Raw genomic sequence first — 15790 nt, 5'->3', positions numbered from 1 at the left:
ACAGTATTAATAAAAATTGGGGGTAATAAAAGAAATCACAGAGGCAACTAATGCTATCAACTATGCAATAAAGGGAGGAAGCATGCTTCATTTATAATGACAAATTCTCTTTGTGTCCCAAAGCACAGAAAGAAGGCTGGGAGGAAGGGACCACTAGGCAGCTCTAGAAGAAAAGCCCACACCTTGCTTCCAGGTAACCACCTCTCAGTGGTATGCTCTGGCCTGGGAGAGCTAGGGGCTCCCTCCAGGAGAACATGGGGTGGAAGCAGGGGTTTTCTGGTCGTCCGTGCTTACTTAAGCCCTTCACCCTCTCCACCTGGAGGAAGACACTTCTGAGCCTCCCTCCCACTCGCTGGGTTCAGGCACCCAGCCAGGCATTGGGATTGCCTTTCCACGTGGTGCTCCAGCCTGCGTGTGGCTGGACCCCGCGTTCTGCAGTTGGCCTCCCCATGCTCGGCCCTAGTCACCCTTTCTACTCTCCCTCTCTTCCCATAGCAGCCGGCACGGCCACCCACCCCTCCAGGGGAAGCCCACCTGGGCGGGCGTGTCCCATATCCTCCCAATGCCCTGAAGCCTACCACGAGGTGCTCCGGTAACTTCTCCAGACTTAGCTGCTCCTTTTCACCCCGCTTTCCACCAGATCTACACAGTTGGTCCCCAGAAGAAGAATGGCACCAGTATGGGTGACGTGGGGCGCCTGAGCAGCTGGGTGATAGGGAGGGTAGGGCCCCTTGCACAAAACCTCGTCCAAGACACAGCCCCAACCCCTGTACTCTTCCTCATGCAGCAAGCGTGGGTACTGTACCCTAACCCCTCACCTGGTTTCTCCCCCCAGTGACATAGATGTGGTAACTTGAGGTGTGCTTTGAGCTCACATGACCACTGGGATGTCCCCAAATTGGGGAAAGGCCTGTGCCTCCCTGTACAGCCATAGAAAAGGAGGGTGAAACCCAGCCCCAGTCTGGGGGAATGAACCTCAAGGCTAACCCGGTCTCACCTCAGATGAGAGAATACGTGGGCTCATGCAGACGCGCAGCTCTGAGCACTGTGGGAGGGGGCGGAGGGGTGGAAGGCGTGGGGGGTGCACCACTCAATGCAGCTTCGTAAGAGGGGGGAGGACGGATTAGACTGGGAATACGGACGGTCTAGAGAAGAAGACCGGCTGGGGAGGACAGGGTCTAAGACGTGGTCAGTTAGGGGAGGCAGGCAGGAAAGGAAAGCAGACGTGGTGGGGGAGGGGCTATTGGTGGCATCCCTGTGGCTATGGGATGGAGAGATGGCCCAAAAGGTGGGAGAAGCAAATGCCACTCTGCACATGTTCAGCGTGTGATCTTCCTGGAAAACCGGGATGGTTCTGGGGGAGTCATTTGGGCAAATGACTCTGAAATCTTCCTCTACTTTCTTTAATTCCTAAGAACTTTCTTACAATCATCAAAGAAAGCTAGGAGGTGCTTCTGGAGGAAGTCAACGTGCTTTTTATAACATATGCATGGGAGGCCCCCTGGCTTGTCTCAGCTCCTACCTGGACAGAGAGAGAAAGAGAAGGGCGTACCATGAAGGAAAGAAAAAGGATTTCATAGACCCCGCTTTGTTTGGACCCTGAGCAAAAGCCCCCCGAGGAGTAGCACAACCATGACTCAGCCTGGTCTCTTTGCCCTTCTGCCTTTTAGGAATCCTACTCTAGACCTCAGCTTCTGGCGCCCCCAATTTCACTTTGGGGCTTTCTCCAAAAGGAGATGTAGGTGCTCTCCCCAGGAGCCCAGGAAGGGGGGCGGCTAACCACTCAGATTGCTGCAGTTTTTCCCAAGAGGGGCCTAACTCCAGTATCCAGCCAGGGGCTGAACTGGGGCCAACTGGGCTGCCTATCAGCGCACCACAGTCCAAACACCAGCAGAAGGCCCCTTGGCCGGTAATAAACCCAGCCGGGCGGCAAAAAAACAGGTCAGAGAGCCCAAGAGGAATACAACCCGCCCTGGTAATGATTAGCTAGCACCCCGGGGCCCTGGAGGTCACAGTGATAATGAGAAAGTTTCCCTGAGCTATCTCAAGTGCGGAGGACCTGGGGAGGGACCCTGGCTGGGGGCCCGACTCCTGGACAAACGCTCCCCCCAACCCCTTCCAGGGGCGCGCTCCTTTCAGTTGACCAAACACCCGCGCCTCCCCAGGGAACAGGGGGGGAAACTGGACATCAGAGCCCCGGGGACGCGGCCCCAGTGAAGCCCGTGGTGGAGACGCCAACGAGAGCGTCCTTCTGGGAGGTGGCTTTCCCCAAAAACCCCAAGACTTGATGATAAGCCCTTCCTTCCAAGAAGAGGAGGCTTAGTGCTTATCTTTATGGCCCCGCCACCTCCTAAGACGTGGAGGGGCCCCGCACCACTTGAGTGAAACTCGTTCCAGCGAGATTTTTTTTTTTTTTTTTTTTTGTACTTTTGGTATCCTGCAAGGAAGGTCTCCAGCAACTTTCTTCAAGTGCAGGACTTAGGCCTCCTTGAAACTAGAGGGGATTTCAAAGCCCTAGCTATGTATGCATTATGATGCGTAGCAAGGACTTCAAGAGAGTTCTTGGACTGAGAAGCAGGGCCAACACAGAGGGAAAGTAATGATAATAAGGACTCTAAGATGAAGGCTGTAGGAAGCCTCCATGTTCTAAAAATTGCAGTGTCTGCTGGGGACTAACCCAATTTTCAGATAGAAGTGAAGGCACAAAGAAGCCGTGTTGTGGTTTGTCAAGGGTCAAGATGGCGCCATGAACTGGCAGCCCAGCTCCGGCTTCTTTGCACCACCTTCCTTTGAACTATGCAAGTATTCTCATCCACTGCCAGGGGGTCCCCAACCTTTTCACACTGCCTGTCTCTCCTTTATCTTCGGCTCCACCTCCCTCCCTGAACTAAAGATTAGAGTCATCATTTCTACCTCATACCGAAGCCAGGAAGACTCTTTTCCACACTACTAAATTGTTCTTGTAGAAAAGGAGCCATGGAAGAGGCACCTCGGTGGCTTCAGTCAGTTAAGTGTCCAACTGTGGGTTTACAGCTCAGGTCATGATCTCAGAGTCCTGGGGTCAAGGCTGGAGTCGAGCTGTGAGCTCGGGTGGGGGTTCTGCTTGAGGATTCTCTCCCTCCTCCTCCTCTCCTCTGCCTCTGTCTCCCCTACCCAGCTTGTACACATTCTCTCTCTCAAAATAAAAAAATCTTTAAAAAAAAGAAAGAAAGAGAGAGAGAGAGAAGAAAGAAAGACAAAGAGATAAGAAAAGAAAGAAAAAGAGAAACGGAGCCATGTATATTTCCTTGAAAAAACTGGTATTGATTCCTACTGACACACTCGTCACATATTACTCAAAGCTGCCCCACGATGCTACCAAATATTGACATGCTGCGCTGGGTGAGGAGGTAGCCGTAGTGAAGTAAGAGCAGTACTACTCAGTTTCTGGAATCTTCTTACTTCAGGAGGCCAATCACTGAGCAGTGTTCTTATATTCTTTCCTTCGTTATCTGATTTACCAATAACTTCTGTTAAGACGCCACCCAGAGTAAACCATTTCCAGTTCCAGTCAGGGTCTGTTGGGTAAGTCCGTTTTTACATTTTTCAGATGTGTGTGATAATATTGAGCTACTTTTAAGTACATTATACTTAAAAATGGCCACAACATCACATGTTCCTGGTGGACACAACAGCACCACCTGTGAAGTAAGTATTCCTGAGAGAGAGAGAGAGAGCAAGGACAGAAGAGAGGCAGGGAGGGAGGGAGGGGGGGAGGGAGGAGAGAAAGCGCGAGAGAGGAAAGAGAGAAAGAGCGAGACATGAGGGAAGGAAGGAAGGAAGAAAAAGGGAGGAAAGAAGGAAGGGGGGAAGGAAAGAAAAGGGAAGGGAACAGAAGGGAAGGGAAAGAGAAAATCAAGCCCAGCCAAGCTTCTAGATCTAACTACTAGTGTAGAGGAAACACAGGACTCCGGAGGAAAAAATGTCAACTGACACCCAGGGTTGTAGTAGCAGAATCCGGGATGTGGGAAGCCGGACATCAGGTGATGCCTGTCATAGCTGGTGACGTGCACAAGGGAGGTCGTTGCACTATTTGCTCTGCCTTTGGGAATGTGTGAAAACTGTCTAGTAAAGGCTCAAAAATACCTACAAGTGTTTGGCTCATACACACAAGCCCTCCTTTTTCCCTGCCGACCACGAACTAGCACAGTTCTCAGGCATGGGCAGGGAGTCACGCCGAACGCTGTGTCCTCCGTGAACTGGCCATCCTTGGGTCTAACTGAGATGAAACACTGGATGTGGACAGATGCAGAGGGTGATGCCATCGGGCATTCTCAGACCTGGGTTCTCCATCTGATTCTGCTCTCCACCAGCTTGAGGAACTTTGGGCAAATCACTTACCCTCTCTCTGAGCACCCATTTTTTTTCTCTACCAAAAAGAACCACTCATTCAGCAAACACTTGAGGTGGATGTGGAAACAAGGTAGACAACTGTCCCCGCACTCAAAGAGCAAGAAGTGTGCCCAAGGAATCCATTACATAAGGTTGGGTGGGAGAAGGACCATTCGAGAGCTAAGGGCACCAAGGGATTCTGAACCCAAGAGAATCTCTTCTCTCTCAGTCTCAGGGAGGGCTCCCTGGAGCAGGTGGCATTTGAGCTGAAGCCTGACAGGTAGGATTTCAGCAGGGTCCAGGAAGAGGAGGGCGAGCCAGCAGAGGGAGTCCGAGCCGGAGGGATCCAAAGGAAGTGATCTATGGTGCCTGTCTGGGAAGCCAGGGCAGGGCAGGCTGTGGAGGCCCTGAATGCCGGCCCACTGTGGTGGAAACTTCTGTGGAAGGCAATAGGGAGCCCCCTGGACTCTTGAGGAGAGAGATGCTTTGATCAGGATGGTTTTTAAAGATTGTACAGAGCGGATGGATTAAGGAGAAAGATTGGATCCTATTTACAGCAGGAGAGAGGAGGCCTAGCTCAGCCGGTCTACGAGCCACCTCTGAGGGTAAAAGTACAGAACATGCCGCAAGGACGGCGGGGCTTTCTTCTCCCAGGGAGAGTGTGTGCGTGTACGCGTGCGCGTGCGTGCACACACACACACACACACACACCATACACACATCACACCCCCCCACACACACCACACACACATCACACATCATACATCACACACCACATACCACACACACGCCACACATGCACACCCCACATACATGCACACCACGCACACACCACACACTCCACACCACACATACACCACACACACTCCACACACACCACCACACACACCACACATACCACACCCACAACCCTCACAACACACCACATACCACACACACACGCACACACCGTGCACACACAAACCACACACACCACACACCATACACACATGCGCACACCACCCACATACACATCACACACACACACACACACACCACACATACATATCACACACACCACACATAGTAGTGAATCCTGAGGCCTGGGGCTGGAGAAAACAAACCATGTATGAGAGAAAGTATGACTGGAAAAAGGAATACATCAACCATCAAATGCAGACACAGTTTGGCGCGAAACTGAGAAATGGCGCAGGGAATGCCTCCTGTTTCCTCCCATTTCAGAAAGATCTTTTTGCATCTTGTCCTGGTTCATTCTGGAAGCAAGTTCATCAGAACCCAGAGATCGGGGGCTGCTGCTGCTTGCTGGGTGGCTCAGACTGCCGGGGGTCACCGGGCCTCCACAGCCGAGGCCTCCGTCCCTGAGGGAGTGTTGGGAGCCCAGAACCTGGCAGTCTGGAGCGCTGCCTTATCTTTCTATCTTCTCTACAGAAAAGGACATTATAAAATCAAAATTCACACCAGCAAAACAAGGTAAGAACAAAGATAGCGGCAGATCAGGCTTTCTTGGCTGAAGGTGACACTGCCGGGTCCCTGGGATCCCGCACTCACCCAAGGCTCCTGGGCTCTGTTCTGGCCCGTGTCACACCTCGGTGTGTGATCTTCACCCAATTACCCAAACCCCAGATTTGTTAGCAAAGGTGGTTTCCTAACTTTTTTAAGTAAAAAAAAAAAGTTCTTTTTCTTTTTTTTTAAAGATTTTATTTATTTATTTGACAGACAGAGATCACAAGTCGTCAGAGAGGCAGGCAGAGAGGGGGGGGGGAAGCAGGTTCCCTGCTGAGCAGAGAGCCCAATGCGGGGCTCGATCCCAGGACCCAGGGATCATGACCTGAGCTGAAGGCAGAGTCTTTAACCCACTGAGCCACCCAGGTGCCCCAGTCCTCTTTCTTTAGAGTAACTAATGCATCCAAACAGGAGGAGACCCGATGTGAAATGTGAAGAATTTCAGGGCAGGGAGAGGGCTATTCTGCCCTTTGCCTTTGCCCTTCACCTTCACAAAGTTCCAGAAGCAGAAAGGTGCTCCTGAGCCCAGTGGGTAAGTGGGCTCCTGGCACAGAAGTGGACCCAGGGAAAGCCCCATTGCTGGAGAGCCTTGTCACTGCCCTGGCCAGTTTCACTCCCCAACTCTCTTCCGGGAGCCCCTGGGCTGTGAGAACATGGGAGGCGGGACGGACAGCCGTGGCAGAGGTGGAAGCCGGTTCCTGAGGGATCCCACCTTGTTCCTGGTGCAGGTGGCAGCCCACTGAGATCCCCAAGCAGACCCTGAGTTCCAGCTCCCTTAGTGCCTCCAAGTCCCGCCTTTGACTCCGGTCCTCACTTAACACTCTGCAGGCAGGCCTCCTCCCTGGGGAATGGATGCAAAACAGGGCGGGCTCACACCCCAGAGAGCCCAGCTCTGTGTTTTGCAACAGTGGATACTCAGGGAATATTTGCTAAAATATTAGTGCTAACAATTAAGGCGCCTCTTTATTCTGAGCCCGGCCTCACTTGTTGGTGGGCACCACAGGCTCCAAGCCCACAGGGCACTCATGTTACCTGTCCTCAGGAGCCGATCCAGAAACCAGAATAACAGAAACGAACGCACTCTCTCTGTCCCGGCCCACCCAGGCCCCTTTCCCATGGTGTCCTCATTCTTCCTCCACTCCAGACGGCACAATGCCTGCACGTGTGCGTTGCCTTAGGCCTCCTGTGCCCCGAGCCAAGCCTAGCAGGGGGAAGCCAGCATCCTGGGCTTCCAGAGAGATCTCCAGGTTTCGTACCTGGCTAATCATTCAGTGGGGGCAGCAGGAATGGCTGTTTGCTTTTGCTGGGGATGCCAGGGAACAAGCTGTTCAAATCTCCCCAGGCCCCCCGCCCCCTTCTGACACCCTGCTCCCCATCATTTCTCCACTATCTCCTGTCTTATCATCCCTCCAGGAACACTTGTTGAAGTTCAGGAGGCAAGGCTGCCTCCCTTGCCCTTGTTTGCAATCCCAGATTTCTACTCCCGGTGGTTCCTTGCCTTTGGCCCCAGAGTCCTCACTGGTGGCCTGGAGGGCCCACATGGGACGTGCTACCTCTTGGAGGCCTCCAGAGCCTGGTGTCGGGCAGGTATCCAGTATCGTGAGGGCCAAGAGATGGGATGTCCTGGGAGACAGAAGGGACAGAAGGGATGGTCCTGAAACATCTCCTTGACTCACCATCACGGCAGTGGGGAGAATGAGAAATCTTACATTACAGTTTCTAGGCACACAGAGCCCAGGGCAGTGGCCGAGGAGGGTAAGAGGAAAGGAAGGTGGATGTGGTAGCAAGGTGGTCACTAGATGTGTGACCCCAGGCTGGCCTTGAACCTCCCTGGGCCTCAGTTGCATCATCAGGGGGAACTATCGTTCCTATCTCATAGGGTTAGCCTAAGAATTATATGAGTTTGTAGAAAGCATAGGGCCATCTGGGTGACATAAAATTCTTAATATTTATTTATAGGTAGTTCTCAAGCTCTCCTTCCTGCCAGAGGCATCTGGAGGAACGGGGAGTTGATTACTGATAATGTGTGATATGTGCCACAAAATTCAAACTCATTCTTCGGTCTGGAGGCTCTGAGAGGGAGGGAAGCATGAACAGAAGTCCAGGTGGAATCCTGTTGCCCTGTGTGAGGCAGAGGTCTCTGGGTGGGCTCAGTCAGCCCTCCTCAACAGGCCTGCTCTCCCGGGAAAGGATGTCCCTGCCATGGGCCCCACTGTCCTACCCTCCTCTCTCTTTTTCTAATGACACTAGACTAGATGAATAATATCTCCCCATATATGTTCTTCCTAACATCAGTAAGGTCCTAAAAGCTGCTTAATGCTAATGTCATTTTTACTAAGTGTCTCGGGAGAACATTCTCAGTAGAAAGCATAAAAGTTTATGAATCATCTGGAAATTTCCCTCTTGCGGGGTGGGGGGGGGGGGGGCAGTGGTGCAGTGGTGAGAGGGATGTAGTCCCAAACGGGGTAGGCGTCTGCTTCTCAGCTCTTTGGATAAAAGTATGGATTTGGCTTCTTTGACCAGCGAGGCAGGAGTAGTATGGCTGTTTTTATGGAAAGAGAGTTAAGGTTGTTTGCCCATAATCACAGCCCAACAACCCGCTGAGGCCCCACATCCTGTGCTCTGGGCCATCACCACACCCGCCCTGGCAGCAGCCTCGCTGCCCCCAGTTTGTCAGGAAGGTGCCTGCCACGTGTAGCATCTGCCCTTCTTGGGACCCATGAATCGGCCCAAGCCCTCTGCACCTCTCACGTCACCCCTTGTGCTCCCAATGAATAGACGCAACAACATTTTGGTAGCTGGAAATTCTCGTAATCAATCCCTTGAGCCCCAAACTGGCAAATCTGGGTAGTGAAGGCTGTCCTCACTGATCTCCACTCCAAGGAAACAGAAAAGACCCCAGTGGGGGGCGGGTAGGGGCGTCTTGATCCAGCCAAGATCCCATGCCTGGAGATGCAGAATCGCCCCCCTTCTGCTGAGGCCCAAGGACCATGTGGTGAGCCCTGGGCTATGATACAGGGGAAAACCACAGGGCTGAGGATCTATGAAAGCTATCATTTCATTGAGAGCCAGAAGCAACACTGATTGGGAGTACTTGGAATTGGCAGCACCAAGCTGTTCGGGATGACTGCGGAGTCCCATGTATATGGAGAAGCATATCTGGGTTTGCTTGTTTTGAACTCACATTCATGCTTTAGTCACTACGAACCACAGAAACCCCACAGGCTGCTCACTCTGCCCTCCCTTCCTGCTGATTCGAGATCCTTCTCCCAGCAACTGCTGCTCTGGTCTATTCCCCCACCCCACGCCCCAGACACCTGCCCCGGGGCTCCCACCTCTGACCCTGCTTCTGAAACCCCAGAGCAGACCTGAGCCCGACGCCAGCCAGGAAAAGGAAAAGGTGGTCGGGAGGCAAAACTTGACAAATTGTTGAATTGGGGTGAAGGGTATAAAAGGGGACCTTGGACTAGTCTGTTTGTGCATGCTTGAACCTTGTAGCGACACAGATTTTAAAATAAAAAGACTGGTTACGGAGCACAGCACTGAGCTAAGAAGCAGTGCAAACAATGATTCACATAACATGGGCTAGGCTTCTCCTCAGCTCTCTACACACATTGTTTCATGGAACTGGTACCTTGGACCCATGAGGTTCGTGCCCACCATTCCATACTTCGTAGATGGGGAATCCTAAGTGCCTGGAGCTCACACAGAATCCACCATGCCCTGAGCCATGGTTCTTCTGTCAGCCCCTGAGGCTCTCACATGAGGGGCCAACCCAAGACCCATGACCGCTGACCCCACTCTATCCTCATCTAGCCAGCATTCTGTGGGGAAGGCACAGTGACGGCTCTTACGTCAGGGAGGAAGCAGGGCTTGGGGAAGTGACTGGCCCAAGGTCACGGGGCCAGGAAGAGGCAGTGCAGGACAGACCCCCACTCCCCACTCGGGGCAGGACTCCTGCTCGGGTAGGTAGCTAGAACGCTCTTTCCCTCCTGCTCAGGGAAGGCCCAGAGGAGGTCAAACCTGGCCTCTTTGGGAAGCAGAGGTCAAAGAGGCAGGGAGTACTGGGAAGCAGTTGGGCTGGGCGAGGGCAGGCCGCCCCCCTCAGCACCCGTGGAATGCAGAATTCCTGGCGTGGCTCTGGGAATCTGTTTTACAAGCTCGCCAGGTGATTGTTCCGAGCGCTGAACTTGGTGAGCCATGCCGTGCTGTTTAAATGGCCTTTCCCAACGGCCTGCGACACCACTTTTTTCCTGGATGTCGGCTGCCTGTCAAACATAGGAGCACGAGGGCCTGGGAGGGCGATGGAGAACAGGCACCCAAAATATAAACCGGGGGTCATCTCTGGAGGCTGAGCTGACAGGTGACAGGTGACGTATCTGCTTCTGCTAGAACAGTGTTCGGCACTTGCCTAACTCTATAAAAGCCAGCGTCTTGATAACCTCTAGCTTGCAGTGGATGAAGGAAGCAGCAGGAGAATCCCCTAGAAGGGTGTTCGTGGAACAGGAGGTGACGGGATGTTCACAGTCATCCCGGGAGGTCAACAGTCACTCATCGTGATTGGGTACTTTCAGGGTTCACGGGGCCCTGCAGATCGGCCCCGGCAGGAACTCTGCCCTCAGCTGAGAACACGTTTTGCAGGAACAGAAACTGGTTTGAACACATGTTGCATGTTTAAATTCTCAAACAATACAGATTTTAAAATAAAGGGACTGTTGGTGGGTCCCCCGCTGCCACCCAAGGGCTGGGTTTGGGTCCTGGGGACTGTAGGGTTGATGAGGGACTTGGCTCTGTGGGAGGGTATTACGTTTCTTCCTCAGCAAATCTTAAGAAACTCTAGCTTCTGTGCACTATGGTTCGTGGGCTCTCTGCATGGAGCAGGGACTGGTTGAAAGGTGGAGGGCCGGTTCTGGCTTCAAGCCCACCCTGTGCTGCCCCAGTCCCCGGACAGGAAGCCAACAGCTCTTGCTTGCTCATAGTGTGACGGACCAGCCGGCGAGGCCATGACGCGGAGGCTCACCGGCCATCAGAAGCTTCTCCAAGGCTACTCGGTAAGGCCAGGTCCATGTCCACACTGACATTTGGCGTTGTCGTGGAGTGAGGTGACCGATGGCGCAAGCACACACATGGCCCTGGCTCCTTCATGGGGCCATGCTCACCACCACTCTGGCCCAGAGGGGACCCAGGGGACTCCCTGAACCACACCGGTCAGAGTACCCCTCTCAGGACATAATGACAACTGATGGCTTAGACTACGGAAACAGAGCTCTACAAAACTAGGGGCAAAGCCTGTCTTGACTACAGGCTCATGCAGGGTGAGCAGAGTCAGCCCAGACACAGGGCCCTGGAGGGAAGGAAGGGTGGGCTCCAGGCTCCAGGAGGGCCCTCCTCCAGGCTGTCCCCTGCAGCCCTGCTCACTGGCCGGGAGCCACTTCCTGAGTGCACTCCATTTGGGGATTCATAATCCGTTGCCCAAACTTCCTTGGTTTGTCAGGTTTTGCTATCAGCCGCCCTGTCTCAGTTAGGAAATCAGCTTTCTAGAACTTTCCAACTCAGCTCCCGCTCTCTCCCGCTTCCATGCCTCACCCCAGGGCCCATGGGGAAGGAAAGCAAAAAAGAAGAACAGGTCTCTTACTTTCTCCCTCATCGCCAGCTAGTCTTTCTGTGGAGAAATGAGAAGGGAGCAGCTGGTGAACTCAGAAGGGGTGATCAGGTGGGCTGTGCTGGGGAAGCCCCAGGACCGGCCCAGGCCCAGCCACCCTCTAAGTGCTCGGCACCACCCCCTTCCCTGCACTCAGCTTCCCTGGCCTGCCCCAGCCCTATCGCTGGCCATTCCCAGCATCTCGGGGGCATGATAAGTTGTGACAGCGGAGCTCTGGCCAGGAACGGGTCCATATAGGCTGCCTCCAGAATGAGGACCCGCAGCCCTGCCGGGAGGTGGTCGACAATGGGTCAGTTGTTTTTTCGCAGAGATCGTCTCCCACCCGACTTCGAATTTACATTGTATCTAAGGAAAAAGAACCAGGTGTTCTAAAGCCCAAAGATAGTAATAAAATCGAGCAAGATAAAAATGTGGAGGAAACGTGATTTAGTCTGATGTGTTTTTCACCTTCCAAACTGCTAAATAAAACAGCACACATAGCCCAGAAGTGTTTTATGGCCCCTCTCTGCGTGTACTTCCCGAAGATGTTTCTCTGCATAGCTCAGCCTCTCTAATTTAGCTAGCGCAGAGGAGGTAAAACGCAGCGGGGCCATCTGTCCCCACACCGACCCGGGAGTCGCATGGCTGCGTTACCTGCGCTTCTGGGAGGCGCAGCCCTCTGGGGCTGGCAAGGGGACTCTGGGCCAGCAGGTGGCGGCCACGTCGCGGGCTGCTGTTGTCCCGGGGCTGGAAGGACGCTGCTGCTCTGCCTCGTGCTGACCGCTTGGGGCGCACTGTTTCCATTTTTTAATCTGCTTGTTTTCCCGAGTTATTTCATCCTGTGGAGTTCCGTTGTTCTCACATTTCTGTGTGTATTAGAATTATTCTGCAGAATTCTTTACCCAAAAGCAGATCGGTGAGCTTGACGAGAGACTGGAGGGAATTTCAAAGGTAATTGTGGTTGGACGCAACCTTTACCTTTCACACTGGCATCAGAAATTAACCTACATGCAGATGCCCCCCCCCCCCCCCCCGCCAAATCCACCGTCACCCCCATCCCGCCCAACGTCCTTGGGAAGGCCCTCCTTGATCTGTTCTCCCAGAACACAGTAACCCCGTAAACCTGGACTGTCTGTCTTGTGTATTCTGCTCCTTCTGCAAAGAGCAGCACATTAGTAAGATCCTCGTGCCCTGAGATTTAGGGGATTTTTTTTTTTTTTTTTATCCTTGCATACTTATTTCCAGGTCAAAAAATAATACATTATTGTACTTTATTTATTTTTTTTTTTTTTAAGGAAAAGAAAGGAAAGGAAAGGAAATCCACAACACATGAAACGTATCCTGGGCGCCACTCAGTCTGTGACTGGCCTGCATTTATCTCTGACTGTCCCCTGGCAGTTTGAAGCATTACTGCTCCGTGATAACCAGAAGTGAGTAAGCGCTACGGCCGTTCAGAATGTCACCCTGAAGCACCAATTCAGAATGTCACCCTGAAGCACCAATAGAAAGCTCGTAGCTTCTGCCCTGGCCGTAGTTATGTGGCCAGCATGCTGATGAAGAGAAGTTTACAGGACACGACTTCGGGTTACAAATGACTGCATAAAGGGCATCCTCTCTGCCTAACTTGGGCTGCTCAGCCTGAGGGATGGGCCAGCTGGAGAGCATTCCAGACACGCTGCAAGGCCTTTCACGTCCTGGAAAATGAGCTGACGATTCCTAGTGCCAGTTTTCTCCAAGCCGAGCTCCAGAGACACTAAAAATCAGAGGCTAAGCTGTTGGCATCTCAGAGGATCTCAGCTTCTGAGTGGGGCCCTCCTGGTTGAGAGGGTAACAAACCTGTGAGCACTTCCAGGAAAGCAGCCACACAGCTGCCTCCCTGAAGCAGGACACTATTGTCATTTTAAAAAGTGATGTCTGCCAACTATCATATGATCTCCCTGATATGAGGAAGTTAAGAAGCAACATGGGGGGTGGGGGGGCAGGAAAAGAATAAATGAAACAAGATGGGATCGGGAGGGAGACAAGCCATAAGAGACTCTTAATCTCACAAAACAAACTGAGGGTTGCCAGGCTGGGGTGGGGGGGCCAGGGGGTTCAGGAGAGGGTGGTGAGATCATAGACATTGGGGAGGGTATGTGCTATGGTGAGTGCTGGGAAGTGTGTAAACCTGGTGATTCACAGACCTGTACCCCTGGGGCTAATAATATATGTTAATTTTTTTAAAAAAGGAAAAGAAAGTGATGTCTACTCACAGAATATTATGAGGCCACTATAAATAAAGTTTCTTTCTGACATGCAAAAATAAAATAGTGATGCCTGGGGCAAGGGGGGGAGATCTCTTCAAATAATTTAAAAATTAAAGGACCCGAATGAGATCTCTTGATAACTCCTTCCTTCTCCTCTCCGCCCTTTGCCCTCATGGCTCACACACCCCCAACTCGGGCCCCAGGACTTCTGCGCACAGGGTCTGCCCAAGTGACCTCTCCCCAGAGCGCAGGTTTCTGGGGAGTGAAACTGACCTTAGGGGCTACACAACAAATGGCCCCTAAGGATGCTTCTCAGTGATAATCCTGACTGCAGGGGGGTTTTTTGCACACCTCCCCATGCCCAGGCCACCCCACCCGTGCCCCCTGACCAGAAGGAAGCAATACCCAGATCCCTAGGTTTATGTTTCTGGTTTTGAACCTGGTGTCAGTGGAATCACACACCGGGTACTCTGTGTGTCGACTTTCAGTCTTAGGTCTGTGATAGTCACCCATATTGATGTGTGTAGTGTGCCTGGTTCTTTTCATGGGAGACTGATTTTCTTTGAAACGTATGAGAGTTGATCCTTGTACTGCGCTCCCTCCTCCTCCTTTACTCAAATCTGTGTGTGAACACGTCCTTCCCGAGTGGTAGGTGAGGGTGTTTGTCGCATGCATCCATGTTGCTATAGAGAAAATAAATGTGACTACGCCCCCCCCTCCAGAGACTTGTACCTCCCCCAACTCCCCACCCACCCTGTGTTCAAAGGCTCTGGTGAGGATCATTTTTAAATGAGGGCTTTGCCACAGCTCCAGGAATATAAGCCATGGCAATAGGTTCCTGGAAGGCCTTTGGAAATGCCTTCCCTGAAGGCGGTTTAACAGTTGGAGAGGAACCACGTTGGTCGGAGGGTCTGGAGGCAATGTTGTACTTAGATCTTAGATCATCAGAATACTAGGATCTGTTCTTAAACGTGGTCGTCAGCTGGGAGAGATGCTGCAGCTTGATGTTGGAAAGTGAACAGGAGGAAACAGAGTGCAAAAGAAAGGAACGGGAGGGGGGGGCGGTGACTCTCCCGGGGCAGCCTGCCCAGAAAGGTGAATGGTAAGTCAGGGGAAGGAAGGAAGGACAAGGCTTGCCAGTTCTCAGCACCTAGGTGATGGGAGTGACCAGATATGAGAGCTGGATGGTAATGGGGAGAAACTTGATTTTTTTTTTTTAATTAAAAACAATCATGAGTACTGTCTATGTACCTGTGTGCAAGCGAGGACCGAAAAAACGTACGTAACAAACCTATAAGTACAAGTTTGACCGGTAGGTGGCAGGCTAGGCCAAGCTATTCTCTAATGCAAACCAACCAGGTGATTGATGTCCTCCCTGAGCCCAAACCTGCACAGCGCCTCAGGGGTGTGGCCCCCTGGGCCCTGAAGCAAATCTGTCAGTACTCCAACATCCACAGGAGCAAAGGCCCTACAGGGATCACGGGCCTTTTTCCCAGCTTTTTACATTTCCTCTCTTAACCCCAACTACATTTAAATAGATGCTGGCAATCGGGAAAGATACCCTGTTCGAAAAACAGAATAGTTTGAGATGTGGTGATTTGAGACTTCCAAACAAAACAAAAAAGCTAAGAAAAGTAAATTGTGGAAGACTATCTTTCAACGAGAGATCCCAAACCCACTGCGTTATTCCCTTCCCCGCATCATCAGGAAACATTCACTGAGGTCCTTCTGTGTCCTGGGAGCTGTGCTCAGTGCCGGAGTATAGAAAGCATAAAGGTCCCCCTAGAAGTCTCTGCCTTCTAGCTATGAATTCCTCACTCATCTGTCATTTCCTTCAGTGTCTGGACCAAGGAAACTCATGATTGCATCTCTTGCACCGAGGACTGTGATCGACAAATATGTATTAATTCTGTCATCTCGCATATGTGAGATCAGCTGGCAAGTAGGGGATACTGCCTCGAATCCAAGATTACAGGATTCACTGCAAAAGTGTGCAGTTCAGACACCAAAGCATTTTATATTTTCTTGT

The 15790-nt window shown here is 52.1% G+C and overlaps 1 long non-coding RNA gene across 1 annotated transcript; it reads left to right on the top strand.

Moving 5' to 3' along the window:
* Window positions 1–3433: 3433 nt before the first annotated feature.
* Window positions 3434–13266, top strand: LOC123394124. Its single transcript, XR_006608891.1, has 3 exons — window positions 3434–3564; window positions 10854–10925; window positions 12811–13266. It is a non-coding gene; the product is annotated as an uncharacterized LOC123394124 (long non-coding RNA).
* Window positions 13267–15790: the final 2524 nt, after the last annotated feature.

This window comes from Mustela putorius, unplaced genomic scaffold (genome assembly GCF_011764305.1).
Source record: "Mustela putorius furo isolate JIRA1106 unplaced genomic scaffold, ASM1176430v1.1 tig00001501_pilon_pilon_pilon, whole genome shotgun sequence".
NCBI lineage: Eukaryota > Metazoa > Chordata > Mammalia > Carnivora > Mustelidae > Mustela > Mustela putorius.
This window is presented reverse-complemented; position numbering and strand designations above follow the sequence as displayed.